General features: G+C 39.9%; 1 long non-coding RNA gene across 1 annotated transcript; it reads left to right on the top strand.

Moving 5' to 3' along the window:
• The first annotated feature begins 877 nt into the window (after positions 1–877).
• Positions 878–26,689, top strand: LOC117195839 (uncharacterized). Its single transcript, XR_004475708.2, has 3 exons — positions 878–2,142; positions 21,446–21,530; positions 21,772–26,689. It is a non-coding gene; the product is annotated as an uncharacterized LOC117195839 (long non-coding RNA).
• The last annotated feature ends 1,208 nt before the right edge of the window (positions 26,690–27,897 follow it).

The raw sequence follows: 27,897 nt of genomic DNA, 5'->3' as shown, positions 1-27,897 counted from the left end.
CATTGGCTCAGCTTCCTCCTTCAATTACACCCCTCCCCATGTCCCTGTGCTCTGCATTCCTGGTCTGGATGCCACATCTCTCAGACTCAGAAGGCAAATAAGTTCCCATGCAAGAGGAAGATCTCTTTGTTCGGGAGAGTGTTGTGTGCAGGTGTGATTTGGTGCTTGCTTGAGTTCTTGAAATCTCGCCCAGCAGAGCTCACTCAGCCCCTTATCCATAGCTCTCAGCAGCAGCAGTTCTACTTTTGGCTTCTTGTATTTTTTTTGTTCCAGTCCACTGAAAGCCTGTGAGATCCTGAGTGCCTCATATGTTCAGCCTACCGCAAGGGGAACCCATCACTGTCCATTGCTTACTTTTCCTGTATAGGTTATTACAGAATATTGAGTAGAGTTCCCTATGTTGTATAGTAGGTCCTTGTTGTTTATTTGATATATAGTAGTGTGTCTGTATTAATCCCAACCTCCCAATTTATCCCTCCCCCCACCTTTCCCCTTTGGTAACCATAAATTTGTTTTCTAAGTCTGTGGGTCTCTTTCTGTTTTGTAAATAAGTTCATTTGTATCCCTTTTTTTAAGATTCCATGTATAAATGATATCATACGATATTTGTCTTTCTCTGTCTGGCTTACTTAACTTAGTATGATACTTTCTAGGTCCATCCATGTTGCTGCAAACGGCATTATTTCATCCTTTCTATGGCTGAGTAATATTCCATTGTGTATATATATATATATATATATATACCACATCTTCTTTATCCATTCATCTGTTGATGGACACTTAGGTTGATTCCATGTCTTGGGTATCATAAATAGTGCTGCAATGAAAAATGGGGTGCATGTATCTTTTCAAAGTATGATTTTCTACAGATATATGCCCAGGAGTGGGATTGCTGGATCCTATGGTAGCTCTATTTTTAGTTTTTTAAAGAACCCCCATACTGTTCTCCATAGTGGCTGCACCAACTTACATTCCCACCAGCAGTGTGGGATGGTTCCCTTTTCTCTACACCCTTTCCAGCATTTATTATTTGTAGACATTTTAATGATGGCCATTCTGACCAAAGTGAGGTGATACCTCATTGTAGTTTTGATTTGCATTTCTCTAATTAGCGATGGTGAGCATCTTTTCATGTGCTTTTGGGACATCTGTATGTCTTCTTTGGAGAAATGTCTATTTAGATCTTCATTTACTTACTTTTCAAGTACAAAGTCCTTTCTGTGGCAGCCTTTACCTACACTGTGGGAACTTAACCTTCCTTAAACCTGTTTTATTTGAGGAAAAGATGTTGTGGTTTTCAACCTCGTCTCCATCTGCTCCGGATGGGCGACCTCTGATGGACTCCTCAGAAAGTCAATGACAAAGATTCCTCACCTGTACCAATGACAGCAGTGGACATGAATGAAAGCTCTGGCCCCTGGCTCCAAATCTGGACCTCATGGTCCACTAACTGAGGCATCTTGGGACAGAATCTTGTCTCAGGCTCTGTTTCTCCATCTACATATTGGGGACTTAATGCTGCGAATAATAAATGAGACGGTACACGTAACAGGCACAGCAGAGTACCCAACTCGATACATGTTAATGGTTGGCATTGCTGCAGCCACTGAGACTTGGTAAATATTTAATACCCATTTCTTCCTCTCTTCTTGGCCTAGAGGAGTTTGGATAACAAGTCAGATTGTGATTTCGCTCTTTACTTCAGCAATCACAGGAAGAATCTAAGCCCAAAAGTCATCTCTTCTGACGCCCCCGTGGTTCCCAGCAGAAGTTGCCAGCATGGGCCTCATGGAAAAACCATTACAAGCATCCCCTACTTTTCAAAAGTTCCACTTATGCCATTCCACTTTTACAAAAGACCTACATTAGTACCTGTTTTTGCTCATCGAAAGAAATCCCAAGAGGGTTTTTACTTTTTTGGAAAAAGGCAGAAAGTTGAAGTAGTGATCAGCCTGTGTTTTGCTTTGAGCCATTAAGAGGCAGCGCGCACCCCAGCAGCTAAAGTAGCACCACCAAGTGCCTTCGCCTGGAACTACACTCAGCATCTCAGCATCAAGCCGCCATAGCTCTGAACTGTGTCTGCCAGCCTCTGTGCTTGATCTCGATTTATTTTAAGCGTCTGTTAGCAAGATGGGTCCTAAGGTAATTGATTATTTGCTTTATGCTACTTCTGCTTAAGAAAGACTTCCTAGGGATGCTCCGCTTTTGGATAGCGGGGAGGGGGGCAGTTTGGGAGGGGAAGTACCCTTTTAGGAACTCTTTCCTTATCTGTTATTTGCTGAACTGAAAGTTCTTCATTCCAAGGACAGCCTACATTTCACGAAATTGCAGATTTCCTTCTTTAAAATAAAATGAGGAATTTTGTTTGGAGACTTTAGCAAAGTCCTGTGGGAAGACAGCGATCTGGTGGGGCTAACACTCCGTCTTCATAGAAAATCAAGGTTCCTCCATGGGTCACAGTTGCTGTGTCATGGCCGCTCTTTGCAAAAGGAGGAAATACCATCAATTATGAAAAACGAAAAGTCATTGAGGGATTAACGTTGGGTGAAACCCCTTTTGCAATTCGGTAGATCGCAGTCTGCAAAACCATGGTGTATTACGATGATTGTTATTTCATTTTAGAATTCTGAGAATTAGTGACAGGAAAGTCAGAGACTGTGACTGTTTCGTGTCAATTTGTGATGTTTGTCATCTTAATCTTCCTCAGATAGTAAAAGAAACCACACCACTCATTAGGGATTCTTTTTTAGCCCCTCTGTTAACCAAAGACTTTTTATTGTAGTTTTATATATGGTATGCCTGACTTTCTTTTAAAAAAACGTCTTCTTAAGATGATTAGTTTTGTTGAAGCCAATGGGTTTGATCTCCCATGGCAGGGAGTGCCTGGGAGTGTGGACTTTGGTTCTAACCCTTTCTTAAGTGGCAACCTTTTCCTATTGGAGGAGCAGCTGCTGAATTTGGAGACCCTTTTTTCCCAGGAATGGGAGTCTAGAACCTAACTCCCAGGGGGCTTAAGTGATCCTTCCCCAGACTGGGTCTCGTAGCACGGCCCTGATTCTCAGCCTTGAGCCGTTCTGCAGAAGGACGTGTGGATAGCTCAGTGGGCATCTCTGTACGTGTGAGCTGACTGAGTGGACACAAGGGGACTTGATTAGGAAACATGCGTCATCTCAAGGAGTTAAAAAAAAGCTGAGAAAATTGACAATTCCTAAATCTACAAAGCATGCTTATTTCAGAGTGATACCAGCATTGCACTCTTACCATGTGTCAGGCTCAGGGCCCACTGCTCTCTGTGCATTAGCTCCTTTAGTTTTCCCCAAAGCCCTGCAGAGATTCCCCCCTTTACCAATGAGAAAATGAGGTGTAGAAAGGTGAAGGGTGAAGGGCATTGCTAAAAGTCCTAAAACTTGTAAGTGGTGGAGCAGAGGCGGAGTCTTCAGTGAGCACGAGGGAGAGATGACCTTAAGATGTAGCACAAAGGATTTAGGTTAGACACGAGACTCATTTGGGGAAAATAAAGCTCACTGCAAGGCTTTGCAGTGAGTTACTGTGCCATCTTCTGGATGCCTTTAAAAAAGGCATAGGATGATTTTTGCAAAAGCCAAAAGATGGAAGCAACCCAAGGGCCCATGGACGGATGAATGGATAAACAAAATGTGGTCTGTACATAGAATGGAATAGTATTCAGTCTTGAAAAGCAAGGAAATTCTGACACACGCTGTAACATGGATGAGCCTTGAGGACATTATGCTAAGTGAAACGAGCCAATCATGAAAGGACAAACGCTGTATGATTCTGCTTATATAAGAGATGCTTAGAGCAGTCAATTTCATAGAGACAGAAAGTAGAATGGTGGCTGACGGGGGCTGGGAAGAGGGGATATGGGGTTTGTTGCTTAATGGGTATGGAGTTTCAGTTGGGATGATGACAAGAGTTCCGTGGAGGGTTAGTGAGACGTTCGCACAACATGGTGAATGTACTTAATGCTACTGAACAATACACGTGAAATGGTTAAGATGGTAAATTTTACGTTATGTGTTGACCACAATTAAAAACAAATAGGATGGCTGGGCTTCCCTGCTGGCGCAGTGATTGAGAGTCCGCCTGCCGACGCAGGGGACACGGGTTCGTGCCCCAGTCCGGGAGGATCCCACATGCCGCGGAGCGGCTGGGCCCGTGAGCCATGGCCGCTGAGCCTGCGCGTCTGGAGCCTGTGTTCCGCAGTGGGAGAGGCCACAACAGTGAGAGGCCAGCGTACTGCAAAAAAAAAAAAAACCAAAAAAACCCAAATAGGTTGGCTAAACGCAGTACTTCCTGAGGGTGAGGGCTGGTCTCTAGGACAGGTTGTCGTGCCCTCAGATGCCGTGTCACATGTGCCGGGAGAACTGATATAACTGTCCTGTCTTCCCTGGGCCTGGCCCATGTCCCCCGATGTTCTCTTAATTGTTAACTATTAATTCTGCCTCATATGCTTTGCTCTTAATGTCTCACATGGCTAAGCCTCCTCCACCAGGGCTCATCACGCCTGTGCCCCTGGGAGTGGTGTTTTTGTGGGCAAGCCTGGCTCTGTGGTTTCTAAGACGTTGACTAGGTTTCGTGTTGCAACCCTGGGAAGAAGGATTAGGTGCTTTTTGCATGAAAAAAACGTTGTGGCCTGATTTACATGTGGGTAAGTTTTCAAGAATAATTACACACTAGACTCACTGCGGAATGTGTGCTCCAAAAAGGAAAACAAAGTGTGATGGTAGTTATGAGGCAGATGGAAACATCAAAGAGCTTGTACTTCTGTCAAAGTTCCAGAAATTCTGAGGCACAACTTGTGATGAATCAAAGAGACCCCTTAGGTCAGGATTCAAGTTTTAGTGGGAGACATCCTCGGTGAATGCCTCCTGCTGGCACACTGAACTTTTCCTCCATTGCTACTTTGCAAATCTGCAAGGGTTCAAGTGCAAGGGTTTGTGCTTTTCTCTGCCTTCCCTCTTCTGCACGGCCCTTAGTGCAGACACTAGTGAGGCTGGTGTCTTTTTATATACGTAGTGCCTGTTTGTCTTTCTCTTTGTGTAAATTGCCTATCCACACTGTCCTGTTAAAAAAAAAGGTTTGTAATATATATCTGCTGTAATATAGAGTTGTTAAGAGAGTATAGATCCAGAGCATTCTCATCACATTCTTCTTTCTTTTAAAATTTTTTTTAATTAAAAAAATTTTTTTATTGGAGTATAATTGCTTTACAATGTTGTGTTAGTTTCTGCTGTACAATGAAGTGAATCAGCTATGTGTATACATATATCCCCTCCCTCTTGGACCTCCCTCCCACCCCCCATCCCACCCATCTAGGTCACCACAGAGCACCGAGCTGAGCTCCCTGTGAGCTGAGCTCCCTGTGAGCTGAGCTCCCTGCGCTATATAGCAAGTTCCCACTTCTATCTATTTTACTTATGGTAATGTATTTATGTCAAACCTAATCTCCCAATTCGTCCCACCCTCCCCTTCGCCCCTGTGTCCACATGTCTGTTCTCTATGTCTACATCTCTATTCCTGCCCTACAGATATGTCCATCTGTACCATTTTTCTAGATTCCACACATATGCGTTAATATACGATATTTGTTTTTATAGTTGATTTACAATGCTGTGTTAGTTTTAGGTGTACAATAAAGTGATTCAGTTATGGATATGTGTGTGTGTGTGTATTCTTTTTCAGATTCTTTTCCATTACAGGTTCTTTTGTTCTTTTTGTATCTATATGAGAAGCTAGATGTTAATTAAACTCACTGTGGTAATCATTTCACAGTATGTGTAGGTCAAACCACTATGCTGTACATCTTAAACTTATACAGTGCTATCTGTCAATTATATCTCAATAAAACTGGGAAAAAAAGAAAAGAGAAAAAAATTTTAAAGAGTTTGTTAAAATAGAATGATTATTATGCTTTACTAAGAGTGATAGAAAGCAATTTAGGACAGATTTTCTTTTTACAATAGTAATAGCAAAACAGCAATAAGATGTTCTAGCTAAACTTTACCTGCTCTGCTTGAACGTGGATGATCAATTTTACGTAGAAACTGTTTCTATAAGTAAAAACAGAGCACTATAACATTTCTGGATCTATGTCATATGGACAGGAGGCTGTGTTAATATATATATATATATACACACACACACACATATATATTCTTTATCGGATTCTTTTCCCTTATAGATTATTACAAAATATTGAGTCTAGTTCCCTGTGCTATACTGTAGGTCCTTGTTGATTATCTATTTTATATACAATAGTGTGTTATCTGTTAATCCCAAACTCCTAATTTATCCCTCTTCCCCACTTTCCCCTTTGGTGATCGTAAATTTGTTTTCTATGTCTGTGGATCCGTTTCTGTTTTGTAATAAGTTCATTTGTATCAATTTTAAAATAATTTATTTATTTTATTTTTATTTATTTTTGGCTGTATTGGGTCTTCGTTGCTTCGCGCGGACTTTCTCTAGTTGCGGCGAGCGGGGGCTAATTATCATTGCGGTGCGCAGGCTTCTCATTGCAGTGGCTTCTCTTGTTGTGGAGCACTGGCTCTAGGTGCTCGGGCTTCAGCGGTTGTGGCACACAGGTTCAGTAGTTGTGGTTCGCAGGCTCTAGAGCGCAGGCTCAGTAGTTGTGGTGCACAGGCTTCGTTGCTCTGCGGCATGTGGGATCTTCCCGGACCAGGGCTCGAACCTGTGTCCCCTACATTGGCAGGTGGATTCTTAACCACTGTGACACTAGGGAAGTCCCTTGTATCAATTTTTTTTAAATTCCACCTATAAGCGATATTTGATATTTGTCTTTGTCTGGCTTATTTAACTTACTATGATAATCTCTAGGTCCATCCGTGTTCCTGCAAATGTCTTTATTTCATTCTTTTGGATGGCTGAGTAGTATTCTGTTGAATATATGTACCACATCTTCTTTATCCATTCCTCTGTCAATGGACATTTAGGTTGCTTCCATGTCTTGGCCATTGTAAATAATGTTGCTATGAACACAGAGGTGCATGTATCTTTTCAAATTATGGTTTTCTCCAGATATATGCCCAGGAGTGGGATTGCATGTTCCTATGGTAACTTTATGTTTAGTTTTTTAAGGAACCTCCATACTGTTCTCCATAGTGGCTGCACCAATTTACATTCCCACCAACAGTGCAGGAGGGTTCCCTTTTCTCCATACCCTCTCCAGCATTTATTATTTGTAGACTTTTTGATGGTAGCCATTCTGACCCGTGTGAGGTGGTACCTCATTGTAGTTTTGATTTTCATTTCTCTAATAATTAGTGATGTTGAGCATCCAGTATGGTTTCTTATATGGGATGTTAATTTCATGTAGCTGCAGAGTAAAAACAGTCTGCAGAAGCTGTGCTCTGATCAGGCAGTCGGCACCTGGAACACCATGACAACATCATTTTAGAAGAGGTTATGCATGGTGAGTTCTACATCTCTATCTAGACAGCTACTCATGTGGCTTTCTATCAACATAATACAGTCAGGTTACTTATGCTGTGGGTTTTGGAAGGTTGTATTTCACTGGTGTATACCAAGTCTGGGCAGAAAACTAAGGAGAATGAGTGCTGAAATCACGGACCTCTTTATTGACTTTCTTAGGGTAGAAAGAAAACGGGAGGGGTTCTTACTTTTTTCTGATTAAATTATTTATAATTCTGGATGCTAATTCTTTATCTGTAATGTATGTTGCAAATATTTTCATCCATTCTGTGCTTTTAAACTTTATTTTTGTTCTTGCTGTACACAATAGAAAAATATATGTAGTCCTTTTCTTTATAGTCTTTGCAATTTATTTCTACTCTACCCTAAATTTACAAAAACGTTTATCTTATATTTTTCATAATGCTTTTATAGTGTTTTATGTTTGTTCTTTGATTCATTTGGAGGTCAACTTTGTGTGTATGGTGTGAGGTAGGGATCTACCTTAATTCTGTTGCAGTAAACTTTATTGATTGTTCCAATTGAATTTATTTAATCTCCACTAACTTGAGATCCTATTACTTTTGTATTCACTTGCTTACACACACACACACACACACACACACACACAACTAAATTCTAAATTCTTGACTCATTTTAAAGGAGTCAGTTATTTAGCTATTGATCTAGCTTTCAAGAAACGAATCTTTGGTTTCATTTAGCAACTCATTTATTTATGCTTTTATATTTATTAGTTCTGCACTTTTTTGATATTTTGTGGGTTTTGCTTCTTGAGTTGAATGCTTAGTGCATTCATTTTCATTACATTTTTTCTAATATTTGCATTAAAGGCTGTAAATCTTTTTCAGAATATCTCTCTGGCTGCAATTTACAGGTTTTGCTTTTTTTGGTGATTCGCGGGCCTCCCACTGCTGTGGCCTCTCCCGTTGTGGAGCACAGGCTCCAGATGTGCAGGCCCAGCGGCCATGGCTCACGGGCCCAGCCGCTTTGTGGCACGTGGGATCTTCCCGGACCGTGGCACGAACCCGTGTCCCCTGCATCGGCAGGTGGACTCTCAACCACTGCACCACCAGGGAAGCCCAATTTACAGGTTTTGATATGCAATGCTCTGTATTTGTTTTAAAATAGATCACAATTCTGTCTGTTTTTGCTTTTGATGTTAATTTATTAATTTTTATCATGTAAGTGCATGTGTTTGAACTAACACTTTGCTACCAGATTACATCACTTTTAAGAGTTAGAGTAATATTGTGATCTTGACCGCTCTAGCAAACAGCTTGACAAAGCAAGACTAAATTAAGTCTTACATATATACATATATATATTTTATATTTCAGTGACCACGTCTCCTTGTTTTAGGTGTAAAATTAGAAAATTTATTGTACACGTAACTTACTTGGCCTATTGTATCCTAAGTTCTGTGCACACTCTCTCCTCAAAAGTATTATATTCAGTAGCATTTTAAATCTAAAGAGAGTTTGATGGTACAGGCTTTAAAACAAATAAGCTTAACTTGAACCAAGTGTTTTAGGACAAAATATGTCAATTGTTTACAGATTGGGTGTGAGAGAGGAGATGCAAATTCAAGGTACATTTTTTTGTCTACCTAAAATGTACATCTTTTACTCGTTTGAAGACCCCTTTATAAAAGTAGCATTAATTTGATGTAATCAAAATATTCTTAAAGGTACAAAAAAGGATCATGTGGAAAGAATAATGTAAAAGATACTTATTTTAAGAATAAAAGACTATGAAAATCTTTTATTATGTTCTGTACAGCCAGTGACTTCCACAAATTTTCAGCGATATAAAGAAGAAAAGCAAAGGGTATTTACATCTAAATACCCTCTAACTACAGTTCTTGATTAAGAGGTGGGTGTTCTAGGAGGGAAAAAGATACGCCGAAAAAAACAACATACAGCAGTGGAAAATTTCAAGAGCAACAATCTGGGAGGCATGAGTAAATGACTTGACTATGTCTGTTTTCTTAGAAGGTTATTTTAAAGTTCTCAGATGAATTGGGTTTTTGGTTCTTTTTTTGCTATTAATTTATAATTTATGGAATTGAGTTCAGTGAAGGCGCCCCGTGAGATTTCTGCTTTGAGAAACCTGTTGAAGTTTTCTTTGAAGTCTGATAGTGGCCAATTTTTGTGAGGGTTTTTTGTGTTTGAAATTAATGTGTATTTTCTGCTTGTTGGGTATGCATTTCTCTATTCAGTTATTCCTGTTAGTTATATTATTGAAATCTTCTAGATCCTCACTTTTTGGGGGTCTATTGTTGAGTTTCAGAAGAGGTGCATTAAAGCATCTGTTGTGAGGTAGGTTGACCACTTCTTGCCTTTCTATCAGTTTTTAAATGAAATATTTCAAAATTAGTTGTCAGGAGCATCAAGGTTGCTGACTGTTATATAAAAGTTACTTTTGTATTAGATATGTTTTCCTTTGTCCTTTTTGATGCTCTGTATTTGAATTCTATTGTCTGGAAGTAATATTGTTCCAGTGTCTATTTGTTAGTATTTTCCTGCTATGTTGTTCTCTTTTTAATCTTTTCTTTGTATCCTTTTTGCATCATTTTGTTTCAGGAGTGTCCCTAATCCCAGAATTTCTGCCTTTATAGAAGAATTTAACCTTGACTTTTTACTGATGTGTTTGAATTCATTCCTGCAATGTTGGTCTATGTTTTGTCTCTAAAAAGCTGCCTGTTCGTCTCTTTTTTAATTAAAAAAAACTTTCTTGCCTTCTATGGATTGATTGTTTTCTTCATTTTAATCTGTTCTGTTTTACTCTAATAGATTGAAAGTAATACCTCTCAATTCTATATTTTTCTGGTGATTACCATTAAAACTTTGATTTAGGGACTTCCCTGGTGATACAGTGGTTGAGACTCCACGCTCCCAGTGCAGGGGGCCCAGGTTCGATCCCTGGTCCAGAAACTAGATCCCACATGCATACCGCAACTATAAGGAGCCTGCCTGCCACAACTAAGAAGCTGGCAAACCACAACTAAGGAGCCCACCTTCCACAACTAAGACCCGACGCAACCAAGTAAATAAATAAGTAATAAAAAACTTTGATTTACACGTTGACAGTTATTTTCCCCTATTGATGTTGACTTAATTACATCTATATTCCTCATTCCCTCCTGTCCCATCTGAACAAGACATGAACCTTTTTACTTTCCCTGCTATCACCACTTCTCATTTTGAGACCATCTGAGATAAACTTCAAGATTATTGTTAATTTTTTCCTACAGTCAATACCTATTTAGATATAACTCTACATTTTATGCTTTTCCTATCACTTTTTTTTGTTCCCTGACCATCTCTTAGATTATACTGCATGTTGCTGAAGGATATTTTCCAGTAATTCTTTCACAGAAGGGACCTGAATAGTAAGCTTTCTGTGTCTGTCTATTAATCAGGTGTTGCTGCATTAATGCTATACAGCAATTAGCCCATGGTTCTGAGACTTATAATGACAAACATGTATTTTGCTTACTTGTGGGTCAGCTGGAGTTTGGCTGCTTCTGGATAGGCTTGGCTGGGCTTGGTTCCAACTGAAAGTCAGATTTGGATCTGCTCCATGTATCTCATTATGGGAGAGCAGCTCCTGGAGGCATACTCTTCTCATGGCAAGTGAAAGGAGTCCGAGAGGCTAAGCCAAACCACATTCCAAGGTTTTGCTCACATATGATTGGCCAACGCAAGTCATATGGTCAAATCCAAAGCCAATAGAGTGGGGGTATAAACCTCACCTTCTCTGCTGAGATGCACTTCAAGGTACCATAGCAAAGGGAGGGAGTAAAGAACTGAGAACAACAATCCAACTTACCATGACATAACTGGAATTTTTCCCCCTGATACTTGAATGATAGTTTGGTTGGGTATAGAATTTTCTGTTCCCCTCTCCTCTTCCCATTCCTCCTCCTTCTTCTTCTCCTCATTTTCCCCCTTTTCCTCCCTCTGTCCTCTTTTTCTTCTTCATAAAACATATCCTCTCTTATACCTAGAAGATTTTACTTGTAAGTGCACAGCAGGCTCTTGCACTGCACACTTTCCTGATGTGGAAAGTCCCCTCGGGCTCACTTTTCTTTTTGATGTATACTTTATCCCAGGAAGGGCCTGGAATTCTTTGTCAGCTGAAAGATGCATTCGTGTACTTGTTAAACATTGGTTGAGTGCTATATGCCAGGTGCTCAGGTGAGAAGCTGGGCATCTGAAGATCATTTGTAGAGGTCCTGCCTGGCAGGAACTTTTCATCCAGTAGAGTGAGACCTTTGTGTAGGGTTATGGTACTTACAAAATATACAATATGATGTCATTTCTGCTTACTGAAGTGGGGAGATGGATGGACTGGTTGGGAGAGAGTTTATAGTGGCTATGAGTCTTAACTGAATCTTGAAAAGTGAGCAGGCTTTTTCTGAGCAGTGGAAAGGGAGGCTGTGAAGGAGATGGTGGCTCTAGACCCCATTCCAGGCAGTGAGGCAGTGAGTCTCCAGAAAGTGCTGAACAGGGGAGATATGCAGCTGCATGTGGTTTGGGGTTTCAGAAAGACCCATCTGGTAGCTGTGAGGAGGAGGGATTGGATGGGGCAGGTCAGATGAAGAGCAGTGTCAAGAGGCTGTTTGGAGTCCTGGAAGTTGGTCAAGAAACTAGTGCCCATGAGGGTCTTTCTGAGTTGGAACCTCTGTACGCACTCATGTACATGCATACACACAGACACTTGCGCACACTCACGTACACTCACACACTGCCAGATGCAGAAGCTGCTGGACCAAAGTCACTGCTCAAGCTGGTGCCAGGTCGCAGTTACCATGGAAGGAGAGTCCACGGAAACAACAGCTCCTGAGAGCCAGTTTCCTTAAAAAACCATCCCTTCTCGGAGCCCTTGGGGACAGGAACAGGGCTGAGCCTGAGAGGGGGAGTAGACCCTCAAGGGAATATAATTGCCTATGTCATTCGGCTGCAAAGTGGGCAAAGTAGGCTTCAGCACAGTTAAATAATCATCTGACAGTTCAAGATGAAGTGATCAGTGTGTTTGGGGGAGGGTGGGGGGAAATATACATCCAAATAACACTTTCTATTGTGCATCAGAGGAGGCGAGAAAGAGAAGGAGTGTGTTTTGTCTATTCCTAACATGTGTGCTATTAGTAAAGTTTTTATAGTCTTGGCAAAAGTTTACTAGGAAATCAGGGCATATGATTATTTCAGGGACCCATTTGAATCCAAATAAGTGAGTTTAGAAGTATTTGGCAGTCTGTTATTTTTGTTCAGTGAAGTCACACATGTCCATTTACCAGTGAGACCTGATTCCAGGGCCTGGTTTTGGGCGTCCAGGTTTCCTTCTCAGTGACTGGAGGTCCCTGGCATGGGGCCTCCTCGTTAAAATCTGGGTCCAGGATAGGAGTGTTCTACATTTTGGAAATGGTTTTATCCAGTATCTAGTTAATGCTAACTATAATTGGATTTAATTTCCAACAAAACTCAACTGAAACCCCCTTTCACTTTCATACTAGTTTCTTGCAGAAGAGTTACAATTAAGTTACCCACAGCATTGTCAGATTTTATTTTGGGTTGAAATGTCTCATGTTTGACTTTGGCACAGAAACAATTTCTTTTGGAGAGGGTCATAAAATATCCTTTCAGCTCTTCTCTTGTAATAGAAAAGTAGAAAAATAGTATCTTCACTTTTGTCTATTTTACCCAACAAGGACTTATTGAGTCCATGTCACAGAGCTTAAAACTGTTAGGTGTCGTGTGGGATGGGGTCTGTTTACAAAATACATGCCCAAATGCTTCGTTTTTCTAGAGGCCACTTTTCTAGCAGCCTTGATTATCTGGAACACAGCCAATAACAAGAATGTAGTAAAAACAGCCACCAAACTGCCAAAATATTATCAAAACACCAAGTACCCAAGCTCTGGCTCATAACACACACGTATGTTAGTTGCCCCTGCCCAGTCAGTTTTATTCTTCATTTAGAAACAATAGAAACAGTCTTGGCTAGATGACTTCCTTGACCTTCAGCAAATTAGAACTAAGGATTGAAATGAGGAGCCTTCCAAAAGTAGGTACCCGGAAGTCAGAGTGACAACTGACAGGCTGACAGTAAGGCAGGAGAGAGGGGAGCTACAAAAGCAGGTAGAAGCAGATGGCAGGTAGGTCCACTTGCTGAGCTGGACCACGGGCAGGAGACATAGTACAGCAAAGGGTGGAGGGCACCAGGAAGAATTCAGATTTTGATCCATTTCGGGACTATACAACACATTGAGAAAACCGTTCATCCCATATGATTAAAATAAAGGCAACTTTGGGACTTCCCTGGTAATCTAGTGGTTAAGACTCCACGTTTTCACAGCAGGGGGCATGGGTTCGATCCCTGGTGGGGGAACTAGGATCCTGCCTGCGGCACGGTGTGGCCTAAATAAATAAATAAATAATAGAAATAAAATAAAAGCAACTTTGAAACTTTGGATTAAAGGAAGATTTGCTCTTGTGAGACTTTATCTCAGGCTACCACTGAGAAACCTGTAGCCTTGTAGCAGAGGTACCCCATCACCATGGTCCAGGCAGTTGGCAAATCCCTGAGGGTTTGCTTCTGTCTGGGTAGCTGTGGAAGCTGAGTGCAGAGCCCTGCACAGAGTGGGCGGCAAACATACCTGTTAGCTCTTCTGGTTCCAAAACAAGATGGAGTATATTCACTCTCCTCTGTTCCCCTCTTCCCCAAAGTATAACCAAATACCCTGGAAATTATTGAAAAGACAATTATAAAAGGACTCAGAGCTGCAAAGGAGGAGGAGGATGGGATAGGGACCTCAGGACTTGAGAACCAACTATGCGGTGAGTTCCTTGGGTTTTCATTTTATCTCTTAGACTGTGTGCAGGAGAGGTCTGCAACCTGGAACTGCCAACACAAATAGGCAACAAACAGACAAACAAGAAAAACCTGCTGTCTCTGGCCAAAGGTCTAAGGAAGGAAGTCCAACAGAGATCTAGTGGGGACCCCCAGCCTCAACTCTACAACCACAGCCCCTGCAGGAGGTCTGATCTGTTTACAGCAGAAGCAGCAAAGCCTTGGCCATTCCAACCCCTGATCACAAGCTGACCAAGTGGGTGATCTCATACACTCACAGCTGCAACAATGAAGCCCTGTGTCTGCCTGTGCTCTACCCAGAAATGTAAGGAGACCTAGCCCGATGGCTTCTGCCCCTTCCTCCCTAGATGGTCACCCACAGACAGTAAACAACCCAGAGAGGCACTTCTGCCCCTGCAGAAAACATCACCATAGGTTGAGCAGGAGAATTAGCAGCACCAGAAGAACAAAATTGACCAGATAGCACTGTAAGTGCTCAAAAAACTAAATTGTCATTGGAACGAAAGCCCAAAAAAGGTAGCACCAAACCTGTACTCTAAAACTAAACAGAGCAACTGCCTACTAAAATAGAAGACTTAAATAGGTCAATATCAAATGATTAAAATTTCCAGGATACAGGGGGAAAAAAAACCTTCATCATACCAGGAAAACCACAATTTGAATGAAAAAAGATAATTTTAACTGGTGCAGTTCCAAGATGACTCAAATGTTGGAATTATTGGACAAGGATTTTAAAGCAGCCATCATAGAAATGCTTCGACAATCAACGACAAATCAAATTCTCCTGAAACAAAAGAAAGAACAGAAAATTTCAGCAAAGAAATAAATTATAAAAAAGAAGTAAATGAAAATGATAGAATTGAAAAATACAACAACCAAAATAAAAAACTTACTGGGTGGACTTAACAGTAGAGTGGAGATGACAGAGGATAGAAGCAGTGAACTTGAAGAGAGATCAATAGAATTTACTTAGTCTGAACAACAGAGAGATAATAGGCTGAGAAAACATTGGAGAGCCTCAGGGATCTTTGGGACAATAATAAAAAAGATTGAACAGTGCTGACATTAAAGTTCTAGAGAGTAAAGCCTGAAAATGTATCAGAAGAGATAATAGCCGAAAACTCCCCAAATTGCAAAAGGTATAAATCTACAGATTCATGAAGAGGAGCAAATCCCAAATAGGAAAAGCTCAAAGAAATCCACACCAAGACACATCATAGTCAAACTTGTAAAAACTAAAGACAGAGAAATATTCTTAAAAATAGCCAGAGAAAAATGACACATTACCTATAAAGGAACACTGACTTGAATGATGGTGGATTTCTCTTCTGAAACCATGGAGGTCAGAAGGAAGTAGCACAGTATTTTTCAAGTGCTGCAAGGAAAGAACCATTAGCCCCAAATCACATAGTCAGTGAAGCTATCCTTCAGGGTTGAAGGAGAAAAACATTCTCAGATGAAGATAATTTGTTGCTAGCACACTTATCCTTAGAGTGCCTAAGACATGGATATATATACACTGCCAAATGTAAAATAGATAGCTAGTGGGAATCAGCCACATAGCACAGGGAGATCAGCTCCGTGCTTTGTGACCACCTAGAGGGGTGGGATAGGGAGGGTGGGAGGGAGATGCAAGAGGGAGGAGATATGGGGCTATACGTATAGCTGATTCACTTTGTTATAAAGCAGAAACTAACACACCATTGTAAAGCAATTATACTCCAATAAAGATGTTTAAAAAAAAAAAAGTCATCGTATCCAGGATATATCCCAGATCAGTTAAATCATGACCTCTGTGGGTAGAACCCAGGCATCAGTATTTTTTCAAAATGAAAATTTAAGCTAACTATTTTTTAAAAACCACAACAATAAATTCCAGTGTCTATATAATAAAAAAAACCAACAACAGAAAAAGAATGCCTAAGAAAGCTTTCCAGACAGAAGGAAAATAATAGAAAAAAGGCTAGAACCATCAGAAAGGAAAGAGCAATGGAATGGATAAAAAAGAAATAAACATAATAGGCTATCCTTCATCCTTCATCTCATGAGTTTCTTTAATCACATTTTATGGTTTCATAGTCGAAGAAAAAGTTATCACACTGTTTGATGTGTTCAATATTTGTAGAGGGAATACTTTAAAGGTGATTATATTTATTAAATTGAGGTAATAAAGGGACCTAAATGAAAGTGAGATTTCTATACTTCTCTTGAAATGGTAAAGAATCAACATCAATAGGCAGTGATAAATTATATGCATGTATAATAATACCCAGAGCAACCACTAAGGAATCTATATAAAGAAATACTCTCAAAAACGTTATAATTTAATAAAAATGAAGCATCAAAAATGTTCAAGTAATGCAGAAGAAGCCAAGAAAAAACAAACAGGGGGCTTCCCTGGTGGCGCAGTGGTTGAGAGTCCGCCTGCCGATTCAGGGGACGCGGGTTCGTGCCCCGGTCCGGGAAGATCCCACATGCTGCGGAGCGGCTGGGCCCGTGAGCCATGGCCGCTGAGCCTGCGCGTGCGGAGCCTGTGCTCTGCAGCGGGAGAGGCCCCAACAGTGAGAGGCCCGCGTACCGCAAAAAAAAAAAAAAAAAAAAGAAAGAAAGAAAAACAAACAGGAACAAGAAATAGAGGGAACAAAACAGAAAACAAATAACAGATTTCTTGGATTTTCTACATAGACTATCATGTCATCTCAAATAGGGACGGTTTTATTTCTTACTTTCTGATCTGTATGACTTTTACTTCCTTTTCTTGCATTATTGCACTGGCTGAAACTTCAGTACCATGTTGAGTAAGAGTGATGAGAGCAGATATCCTTGTCTTGTTCCTGGTCTTAACATCTGAAAGCAGTCTTTCATCTTTAAGTATAGTGTTAAATGTAGCTTGTTTTGTTGTTGCTGTTAAACATTAGCTGTAAGTTTTTTGTAGATGCTTTTTATTAAATTGAGGAAGTACTTCTCTATTTCTAGTTTTCTCAGTTTTCATCACGAATGGTGCTCAATTTTGTCAAATGCTTTTTATTCATGTATTGATATAATCATATGATTTTTCACTTGATATGTTGACATGATGGATTACACTGATTGATCTTCAAATATTAAAAAGCCTCAAATTCCTGGAATAACCCCACTTGGTTATGGTGTATAACTCTTTTTACATATTCTGCATTATGATTGCAAATATTTATTTTATATTTTTTTGAAATCTTTATTGGAGTATAATTGCTTTACAATGGTATGTTAGTTTCTGCTTTATAACAAAGTGAATCAGCTATACATATACATAAATCCCCATATCTCCTCCCTCTTGTGTCTCCCTCCCACCCTCCCTATCCCACCCCTCTAGGTGGTCACAAAGCACCGAGCTGATCTCCCTGTGCCATGCAGCTGCTTCCAACTAGCTATCTATTTTACATTTGGTAGTGTATATATGTCCATGCCACTCTCTCACTTCGTCCCAGCTAACCCTTCCCCCTCCCCGTGTCCTCAAGTCCATTCTCTACGTCTGCATCTTTATTCCTGTCCTGCCCCTAGGTTCTTCAGAACCATTTTTTTCTTTTTTCTTTTTTAGACTCCATATATGTGTGTTAGCATATGGTTTGTTTTTCTCTTTCTGACTTACTTCACTCTGTATGACAGACTCTAGGTCCATCCACCTCACTACAAATAGCTCAATTTCGTTTCTTTTTATGGCTGAGTAATATTCCATTGTATATATGTGCTACATCTTCTTTATCCATTCATCTGTTGATGGACACTTAGGTTGCTTCCATGTCCTGGCTATTGTAAATAGAGCTGCAGTGAACATTGTGGTACAGGACTCTTTTTGAATTATGGTTTTCTCAGGGTATATGCCCAGTAGTGGGATTGCTGGGTCGTATAGTAGTTCTATTTTTAGTTTTTTCAGGAATGTCCATACTGTTCTACATAGTGGCTGTATCAATTTACATTCCCACCAACAGTGCAAGGGGGTTCCCTTTTCTCCATACCCTCTTCAGCATTTATTGTTTGTAGATTTTTTGATGATGCCCATTCTGACTGGTGTGAGGTGATACCTCATTGTACTTTTGATTTGCATTTATCTAGTGATTAGTGATGTTGAGCATCCTTTCACCTGTTTGTTGGCAATCTATATATCTTCTTTGGAGAAATGTCTATTTAGGCCTTCTGCCCATTTTTGGATTGGGTTGTTTGTTTTTTTGATATTGAGCTGCATGAGCTACTTATAAATTTTGGAGAGTAATCCTTTGTCAGTTGCTTCATTTGCAAATATTTTCTTCCATTCTGAGGGCTGTCTTTTCGTCTTGTTTATGTTTTCCTTTGCTGGGCAAAAGCTTTTAAGTTTCATTAGATCCCATTTTTTAATTTTTGTTTTTATTTCCATTTTTCTAGGATGTGGGTCAAAAAGGATCTTGCTGTGATTTATGTCATAGAGTGTTCTGCCTATGTTTTCTTCTAAGAGTTTGATAGTGTCTGGCGTTACATTTAGGTCTTTAATCCATTTTGAGTTTATTTTTGTGTATGGTGTTAGGGAGTGTTCTAATTTCATTCTTTTCCATGTAGCTGTCCAGTTTTCCCAGCACCACTTACTGAAGAGGCTGTCTTTTCTCCATTGTATATTCTGATTGCAAATATTTATAAAGGATTTTTACATCTATTTTCATGAGTGATGTGAGCTTGTACTTTTCTTTTTTAAAAATACTCTCCTTGTTTTGGTATCAGGGCAATACTTGCTTTATAAAATAAATTGAGAAATGTTCTGGAAGAGAATATATGAAATTGCTATTAAAACTTCTTTAAAGAAGCTTTTCTCCATTTATATAAAACCATGTAGGCTTGGAAATATCTTTTGGGGGAGCTCCTAAATTTGACTTCAATCTTCTTAATAGTTGTAGGACTATTCAAATTGTCTGTTTCATTTAGGGTAGATTGTGGTGGTTTGTGCTTTTCAATGAATTGGTCCATTTTGTTGCCAAATTTATGCATGCAGAGTTGTTTGTAGTTTTAACCTCATAGACTTTTGAAGTTAGCATATCTAGTGATGACTCTTCTTTCATTTGTAAAATTGGTAATTTGTATTTATTCTCTTTTTTCTTTGCTAGAATTGCTAAAGGTTGCCAATTTTATTGATCTTTTAAACAATCAGCTCAGTTTCACTGATTTTCTCAGTTGTTTTTCTCTTTTAATTTCATTGATTTCTGCTCTTATATTTACTATTTCTTTCTGCTTGCTTTGAATGTATTTTGTTCTTTTATTTCTTAGGTTCTTGAGGTGAAAGCTTGGATTGATTTGAGACATTTTTCTTCCTAATATATATATTTAGTATTATAAATTTCCCTCTTTGCACTGCTTTACCTGTGGCTCACAAATTTTCATACATTGTATTTTCATTTTCATTCAGTTGAATGAGTTTTTAAAAAGTCCTTTGGGACTTCCTCTTTGATCTGTAGATTATTTAGAAGTGTGTTGTTTAATTTCCAAGTGTTTTGAGATTTTCTTTATTGATTTATAGTTTCATCCCATTGTGGCTGGAGAACACATTGTATGATTACCATTCTTTCAAATTTGTTGAAGTGGCTCATTTATTGAAGTGAATTTGTTTTATGGCTCAGAATATGATTTGCCTTGGCATATGTGGGCAATGGTAAAGAATGCGTATTCTGTTTTTGTTGGGTGGAGTGTTCTATAAATGTCAATTATATCTTATTTGTTGATAGCGTTTTCCTGTTATCTTTGCTGATTTTCTGAAGAGTTGTTCTATCAACTGTTAAGAGGAGGATGTGGAAGTCTCCAAAAATAATTGTAGATTGGTCTATTTCTCCTTTCATTTCTATCAATTTTTGTTTCACATATTTTGTAGCTCTGTTGTTGTATACACATTTATGATTGCTAAATCTTCTTGGTAGATTGATCCTTTTGTTATTATACAATGTATCTCTCTGCTTCTGGTAATTTTCTTTGCTTTGAATTCTATATTCTGATATTAATATAGCTATTCCTTCTCTCTTTCAATTGAAGTTTGAATAGGTACATATATACAAACTTCAATTGAAGTTTGTAATATATACATATATCTCCACTGCTTTTTTTTCAACCCTGACTATATCATTATATTTTAAATGAGTTTCTTATGGACATCATATAATTAGGTCATGTTTTCTGATCCACTCTGTCAGTCTTTGCATTTTAATTGGTATAACCATTTACAGTTGATCCTTGAACAAATTGGGTTTGAACTGTGTGGGTCCACTTATATATGGATTTTTTTCCCCAATAAATAAATACTATAATGCTAAATGATCCAAGGTTGGTTGAATCCACAGATGTGGAACAATAGATATGGAGGACTGACTGTAGAGTTATACACTGATTTTTGACTGCACAAGGGTCAGTGGCCCTAGCTCCTGCATTGTTCAAGGGTCAACTGTATATTTAATGTAATTATTGATTTGTTATGGCTTAAATCTGGCTTTCTTTTTTGGTTTTCTGTTTGTTCTTTCTGCATTTCTCTCTTTTCCCCTGCTTTTCTGTGGGTTATTTGAACAGTTTTTAGAATTTTATAACTATAGAGTTTTAACTTTAGAGTTTTTGAGCGTATCTGTGTGACATTTTAATGATTGCTCTAATAATACATTATATGTACATAACTTATTACAGTCATCATTTTACCAGTTCAAGTGAAGTGTAGAAATCTTATCTGCCTTTATGTCTATTCACTCTCCCCACTTGTATTAAATATTTGTCTTAATATTTCTGCTAAATATTTAGAACCACATTAAACAGTGCCATATTTTTTGCTTCATATGTCAAACATAATTTAGAAAACTCATGAAGAGAAGGAAAAGCTATTATATTTACCCATATTTTTGTTTGCAAACTTTCTTCCTGATTTTCTAAGATTCCTTTTATCATTTCTTTTTTTATTTATAGAACTTCCTTTAGCCTTTCTTTTGTGGCAGGTCTTCTGGCTACAAATTCGTAGTTTTCTTTCATTTGAGAATGTCTTGATTTCCCCTTCATTTCTGATATTTTTGCTACATACAGGATTTTTCTGATATTTTTTCTGGATTCTAAGTTGACAGTTCTTTTCTTTCAGCACTTGAAGAATATTCCTCTTCCTCCTGGCCTCCATGGATTCTGATGAGAAATCTGCTGTCATCTGAATTGATTTTCATCTATAGGTAAGGTGTCACTTTTCCCTTACTGCATCAAGGTTTTTAAAATTTTGTTTTAATTTTCAGAAGTTTGAATATATTCAGAAGTTTGATAACTATTTGCATGGTTTCTTTGGTTTTATTCTGTTTTGGGTTTGCTCAGTTTCCTGAATCTGTAGTTTATGAGTTTTGCCAAATTTAGGAAGTTTTCAGTTATTATTTCTTTGAACAGCTTGTGATCCCTGTCCCTTTTCTTCTCTCTTTCCAGAACTCTGATGACACGAAAGACATACCTTTTGTTACAGTCCCACAGATCCCCATGGCTCTGCTTATCTTTTTATTTTTATTCTAACTTTTCTCCATTAGTCAGACTGAGTAATTTCTATTGTTCTACTTTACAGCTCACTGATTGTTTTCTTCTGTCTCCTTCATTCTGCTGTTGAGCTCATCCACTGAGCTTTTAATTTCAGTTACTGTATTTTTCAGTTCTAAAATTTCTATTTGATTTTTTTTATATCTTCTCTTTCTTTGCTGACACTTTCAACTTATTTGCTGAGTGTTTTTATTTTTTCATTAGTTTAAAGTGTGTTTATAATGGCTTGCTGAAGCATTTTTTTATGATGGCTACTGTAAAATCTTTGTCTGATAATTCTAACATCTCTGTTACTTCGATGTTGGTATCTACAGATACCTCCCTGGCAGAGAGGGGTAGGAGTGGCTCATTACTACTCGTCATGTGGCCTCAAAGGACATCATCAGTGGGGGAGGGGAGGCATTGGCTTTGTTACTGCTGGGCTCTGGTGAAAATCGTGACCTTCCACTCTCCATTGAGACTGCTCCAGCAGGGAAGAAATAGAAACTTCCCAGGTGGTTTCCATCAACACCATGTGGTGGTGGAGGGTGCTCCTTATTGCTTGGTGTGGGTGAATGCCTCAGCTCTATACTCAACCTTATCTGACACCACACTGACAGGGAGTTGGGGCACCTTAAACTTGCTGAAGATGGAAGTCTAGGCTCTCCATTTGGCTTCTGCTTGGTAGGAGTGCAGCCGTAGTTTTTTCTATGGTGTTTGATTGGAGTAGGATGTTTACCATCTAAACGTTTTCTGTCTTGCTAGAATGTCCCTTCCTTCCCCTGTCCTTTGGTTAGAGAGAGCAGGCTTTTGCTGGGGCTATTTTTGTCTGTAGTCGTTGGTGTTTTCAGTTTGCTTGGCTTCTTCAGCTCCAAGTCTGGGATATATGAGGCAAAAAGTTGATTCAGAGAATGCATTACTGTTTTGTTACTTGGGTTCTGAGTTCCCTAGTTTGTTTGCCTTCCCCCCACCTTTCAGAGTCTCTCTTTCTCTCTATATATATTATACTAAATGTCCAGGGTTTTTAGTTGGACTTAGCAGAAGGAACAGGAAGAAGTACATGGACTTCACCTTCCTGTAAGCTGAAATTCTGGCATTACATTTTTAACTATAAGAAATGTTCTCATTTTAACTAACTTGTGATCGGTGTCAGCCTGGTGGATTATTAATTTTTAAATGTGATCAAAATCCAAATAAAATAAAAGCATCACTAAAGGGGCTGTATTGAATATACCACCTATTAATTATACTGATTTTTTGAACAGTGACTAGCTTCTGTGAGCAAATCTTGTAATTGGAACCCTCACTGTAGCTTTCTTCTCAGAAATCTGTGTTGAGAAATGCTCTACTCCACTGGGCTTAAGTAGGATTAGCATCTAAACATGTTGCTTAACAAAGTTACACTTTCTATGCAAACTGATTTATAATGGGGAAATCTACTTTTGACATCTCTTTTTAAACATTTTTAATTAATTAATTTTTGGCTGTGTTGGGTTTTTATTGCTGCGCGTGGGCTTTCTCTAGTTGCCGTGAGTGGGGGCTACTCTTCGTTGCAGTGCGTGGGCTTCTCATCGCAGCGACTTCTCTTGTTGCGGAGCACAGGCTCTAGGCACGTGGGCTTCAGTAGTTGTGACGTGTGGGCTCAGCAGTTGTGGCTCATGGGCTTTACAGTGCAGGCTCAGAAGTTGTGGTGCACGGGCTTAGTTGCTCCACAGCATGCAGAATCTTCCTGGACCAGGGATTGAACCCATGTCCCCTGCATTGGCAGGCGGATTCTTAACCACTGCACCACCAGGGAAGTCCTTGACATCTCTTAAAGGAACACATCCAAGTAATTCATAACAAGCACATACTTAGCAGAGCTGGATTAGCAGGGGGAAAGGAAGTCATTCATTAAAAACAGTAGATCTGCCATCTGTGAGAAGGATGGTAGGTCCTGGGAGATGGAAAAGGAGAAGTGGTTCCTGATCCAGCAGTTCACTGTCTAGTGGGAGAGAGATAGTGCAAAGAGATGATTTCAGTGCAGTGGGATAGGTGCTAAAATAGAGGGAAGAAAAGTCCTAGAGGTACCATGACAGAGAAGCTAACTGTCAGGGAGGATGATTGGTACAGATGCTGGAAGGTATAACGGAGAGGCAAGAAGCAACATGTGGGCTGAGATTCTGGGGACAATGATGGTGTGTAGGGAACAGTCGTGGGGGAGAACCCATTACTGCTGAAGGACAAAGTGGATGTGGGGCCATGTCAGAAGACATGACTGGAAATACAGACAGGGACAGATTACAAACAATCTGGATGCCCTGGATTAGTGAAAATTCTTTTTAAGTAGTTTCTTTAAAGAACAAATGGTTTTGAGGAGCTAATGCTCTTTAAGTTTTGATTTGTAGATTTGTAATAGTTAAGAATATGGAAGCAAGACTAGGAAGATGCAGAAAATGGGAAACCCTGTTAGATGTGGAAGAAATGGAGGTGAGACCCTCCAAAGGCATTGTTGAGTCAAGAGAATAGAAGAGTAGGGCAGGGTGGAACGCGTCTGCACACATGACGGGAAACGTTCAGTGGAAGAGGCATCTTTCTAATGGTGGGTGGCCCTAAGGCATAGAGCCGGGCTCAGTGGGGAGCCACAGTCAGGCTGCTTTCTCTTTGGTGCAGTAATGTTTTCACAGGGTGATGCACAGATGCCACGGGCTGCCTCATCATGGGGTGGGTTCCCTGTGACTGGAAGCATGCAAATGTTGGAAAGGTTGACCAGCCACCCATTGGGTTAGTTATTTGAAAATACCAGTATCCAGTTGGGTAATTGGATAAGATGAGCTCCTGGGCCCTTTTTAAAAAAAATTTTTATTGGAGTATAGTTGATTTACAATGTTGTCTTAGTTTCTGCCGTACAGCAAGGTGAATCAGTTATACGTATACATATATCCACTCTTTTTTAGATTCTTTTCCTACATAGGTCATTATAGAGTATTGAGTAGAGTTCTTTGTGCTATACAGTAGTTCCTTATTAGTTATCTATTTTATATATAGTAGTGTGTATATGTTAATCCCAACCTCCCAATTTATCCCCTCCCCTTCCCCCCCGGTAACCATAAGTTTATTTTATACATCTGTGACTCTATTTCTGTTTTGTAAATAAGTTCATTTGTACCTTTTTTTTGAGGATCTATGATTCTCTCTGAACTCCAAGTAGAGTTTCATGTAGAACAAAGTGGATTATGGGTAAATGTTTACTGATAAGCCAGGTAAAGATCACGTTGGGATCAAAGCATGAAACACTCTATCACTGTCCATTCGGAGGGAAATGGACACTTCATAGTTTTCAGTATTTATGTTTCCTCCACATCTCTTCCTTTTTAAAACCTTCACTGGAATTTTCCGCCCTTGCACGATTGGTCTGACTCCTTTAGCTATACGTTGGGAACTTACTATGTGTTTAGCTAGGTGAACTCCTCCACGTGAATCTAGGTTAGACCATGTCCCCAGGCATGCCAGCCCCAGAATCAAACTTGTCCCAAGTTGGGGTTATTTTGACCCAGGGCCCTTCTAACCCATTTCAGATTCAGTATTTTCAGGGTTAGGAGGGAGCTTAGCCAGCCATGGGGAGAAGACAGAGGCAAAACACACCCTTTGCAGGGAGTGACGGGCTTTCCTCCACTGACTATTTTCTCAAATATTAATTCTCCCTCTTCTTTTTCCCTTATCTCCTATCCATCCCTGGGACTGATTAATAATAAAAACGAAAATAAACAATAACCAGTGTATTGGATATTTACAGTGTTTGAAGCAATGTAATGCATATTTAATATTCTCAACAACTCTAGAAGTAGGTTTTAGTCTTTTCATTTAACAGATGGGGAAACTGAGGCCCAAAGTGCCTAGGGAACTTGCCCAAGCTTGCAGCGCGGGAGCCTCTGACTCCTGAGCCTGAATTATGGAGCGTCTCTCTTGTGAAGCCTTAAAGGTTCAAAGATCATTTGCTTTTGCAAAATGGAGTGGAGGGTCTCCCTCTTCTTCCTCCCCACCCAGATATATGGGACTGTTATGGGACCACGTCTGTGAAAAATGCTCCATCATAAGTGTTAGAGTCGATGAATTTTCACACACTGAATACGCCCATGTGACCACCACCAAGATCAAGACACGGAACGTGACCAGCTCTCCCGATGCAGGGTGACCACTGCTCTGACTGCCGTCAACATAGATTAACTTTGCCTGTTGTAGAACTCCTTATAAATGGAATCAGTGTGCCCTCTTTTTGTCTGGTTACTTCTGCTCAGAATCTGTAAAACCCAGTGGTGTGCTGGTAAATTGGCTTTCAAAAACTAATTTATTTATTATTATAAATAAAGAAAAGAAAAAAGAAGGAAAGGAATAAAAGAAAAAAGAATAAAAAATTTTTTTAAAAAGCAATGCAATAAAAAGAAAGAAAGAAAGAAAAAGTTCCTGTTTGTAGTGTTTGCCTATTTCAGTGCTGTGAATGCTCCCACCTTGGTGGATTTCAAGCCACCAATGATTTAACAATCAGTTTGCAAGATTCCAGAATATTCCACAGTCAGCTCTTACGAGCTGGTGCAAGTCAAACCCACCATGTTATAGGAGTCATTCACATGGTGGTGTATAGTTTATCATTCTTTCTCTTTGCTGTTTAGTATTACTGTGTGAACACACGTGGGGCCTTTTCATTATGGCTTTTTGGCAAAAGTCACTGGTTTTCGGAAAGAGCCTCTTTGGTGGATTCATTGCTGCCGGATGAATCCGGTCCTGTCTCCACCGTGCCGGCACCTTTCCTGACCACCGGCTTCGGCTTCAGCTCTCCAGACGGGAAGCACCGTACCTGCCCCACAGGCTTGTCAGCACTCTTGGCACTCAGTAGGCGCTCAATAAATCTTCCCTCCATCCCTTTCTATCTATTTTTCATCCCAGGGAGGGTGACTGCACCTCAGATGAAGCCATGTGGAGATGTAGGGCTCGACACCCCTGCATGGATCTCTGGGGTGTTTTGCTCTGCCACCCAGAGCACCTGCAGAATTTCTCAGCTTTATTTCCATGTGGTATCTTTTTTTTTTTAATTAAAAAAATCTATATTAGAGTATAGTTGATTTACGTTGTGTTAGCTTCAGGTGTACAGCAAAGCGAATGTATACATATACATATAGCTAATCTTTTTCAAGTTCTTTTCTCATTTAGGTTATTACAGAATATTGAGTGGAGTTCCCTGTGCTATATAGTGGGTCCTTGTTGGTTATCTATTTTATATATAGTAGTGTGCACACGTTAATGCCAAACTCCCAATTTCTCTCTCCCCCTCACCTTTCCCCTTTGGTAGCCATAAATCTGTTCTCTTAATCTGTGAGTCTGTTTCTGTTTTGTAAGTAAGTTCATCTGTACCATTTTTTTAGATTTCCATGTGGTCTCTTTGAAGAGAAGGAAAAGAAGGAAGAAGGGAGGGGAGGAAAGAAAAGGAGGGAGGAGGGAAAGTAGGAAGGAAGAAAGGGAAAGAAAGAGGGAAGGAGAGAAAGCAGCTGTCAGACTTGTCTGCGGGCCTGGCCTGAAAGAAGACTTTTCTGTTACCAATAGATCACTTGCTCCAGCTGCTGTGACGGGCCCAGGAAACCTGTTCACACATGAAAGTGATGTTTGCTTTGTTCAGTGCTGCCTTCTTGCCTCTAAATAGATCATCACAACCCAAGCATCCTCCGGAGAGATACCATCTGCAGGGGAACATGAAAAGGAAACCCTGGGAAAGGCAGTCAGAAGAGTGACACAAATGTGACAAATGAAGGTCACAGAGTGACAGTCTGTGAATATGCACATTTTTCTGGGTTAAGGGGAAGGGAAGACTTGACTGTGGAGGGGAAGCTGGGCCTTTTCCAAGGCCAAGTGCCTGGGGGGGCTCTGCAGCGCCAGGAGAGCCGCTGACTCTGAGCTCGCTGCTCACCAGGGCCAGGTCCACTGCCCTGAGGTCCTGGGGAAGGAACCTCTTCCAGGCAGTTGGCACCAGCGTCCTTTCTGTCTGAAGCAGGCAGGAAAGTCATCTCCCGG

This window comes from Orcinus orca, chromosome 13, assembly GCF_937001465.1.
Source record: "Orcinus orca chromosome 13, mOrcOrc1.1, whole genome shotgun sequence".
NCBI classification, from domain to species: domain Eukaryota; kingdom Metazoa; phylum Chordata; class Mammalia; order Artiodactyla; family Delphinidae; genus Orcinus; species Orcinus orca.
This window is presented reverse-complemented; position numbering and strand designations above follow the sequence as displayed.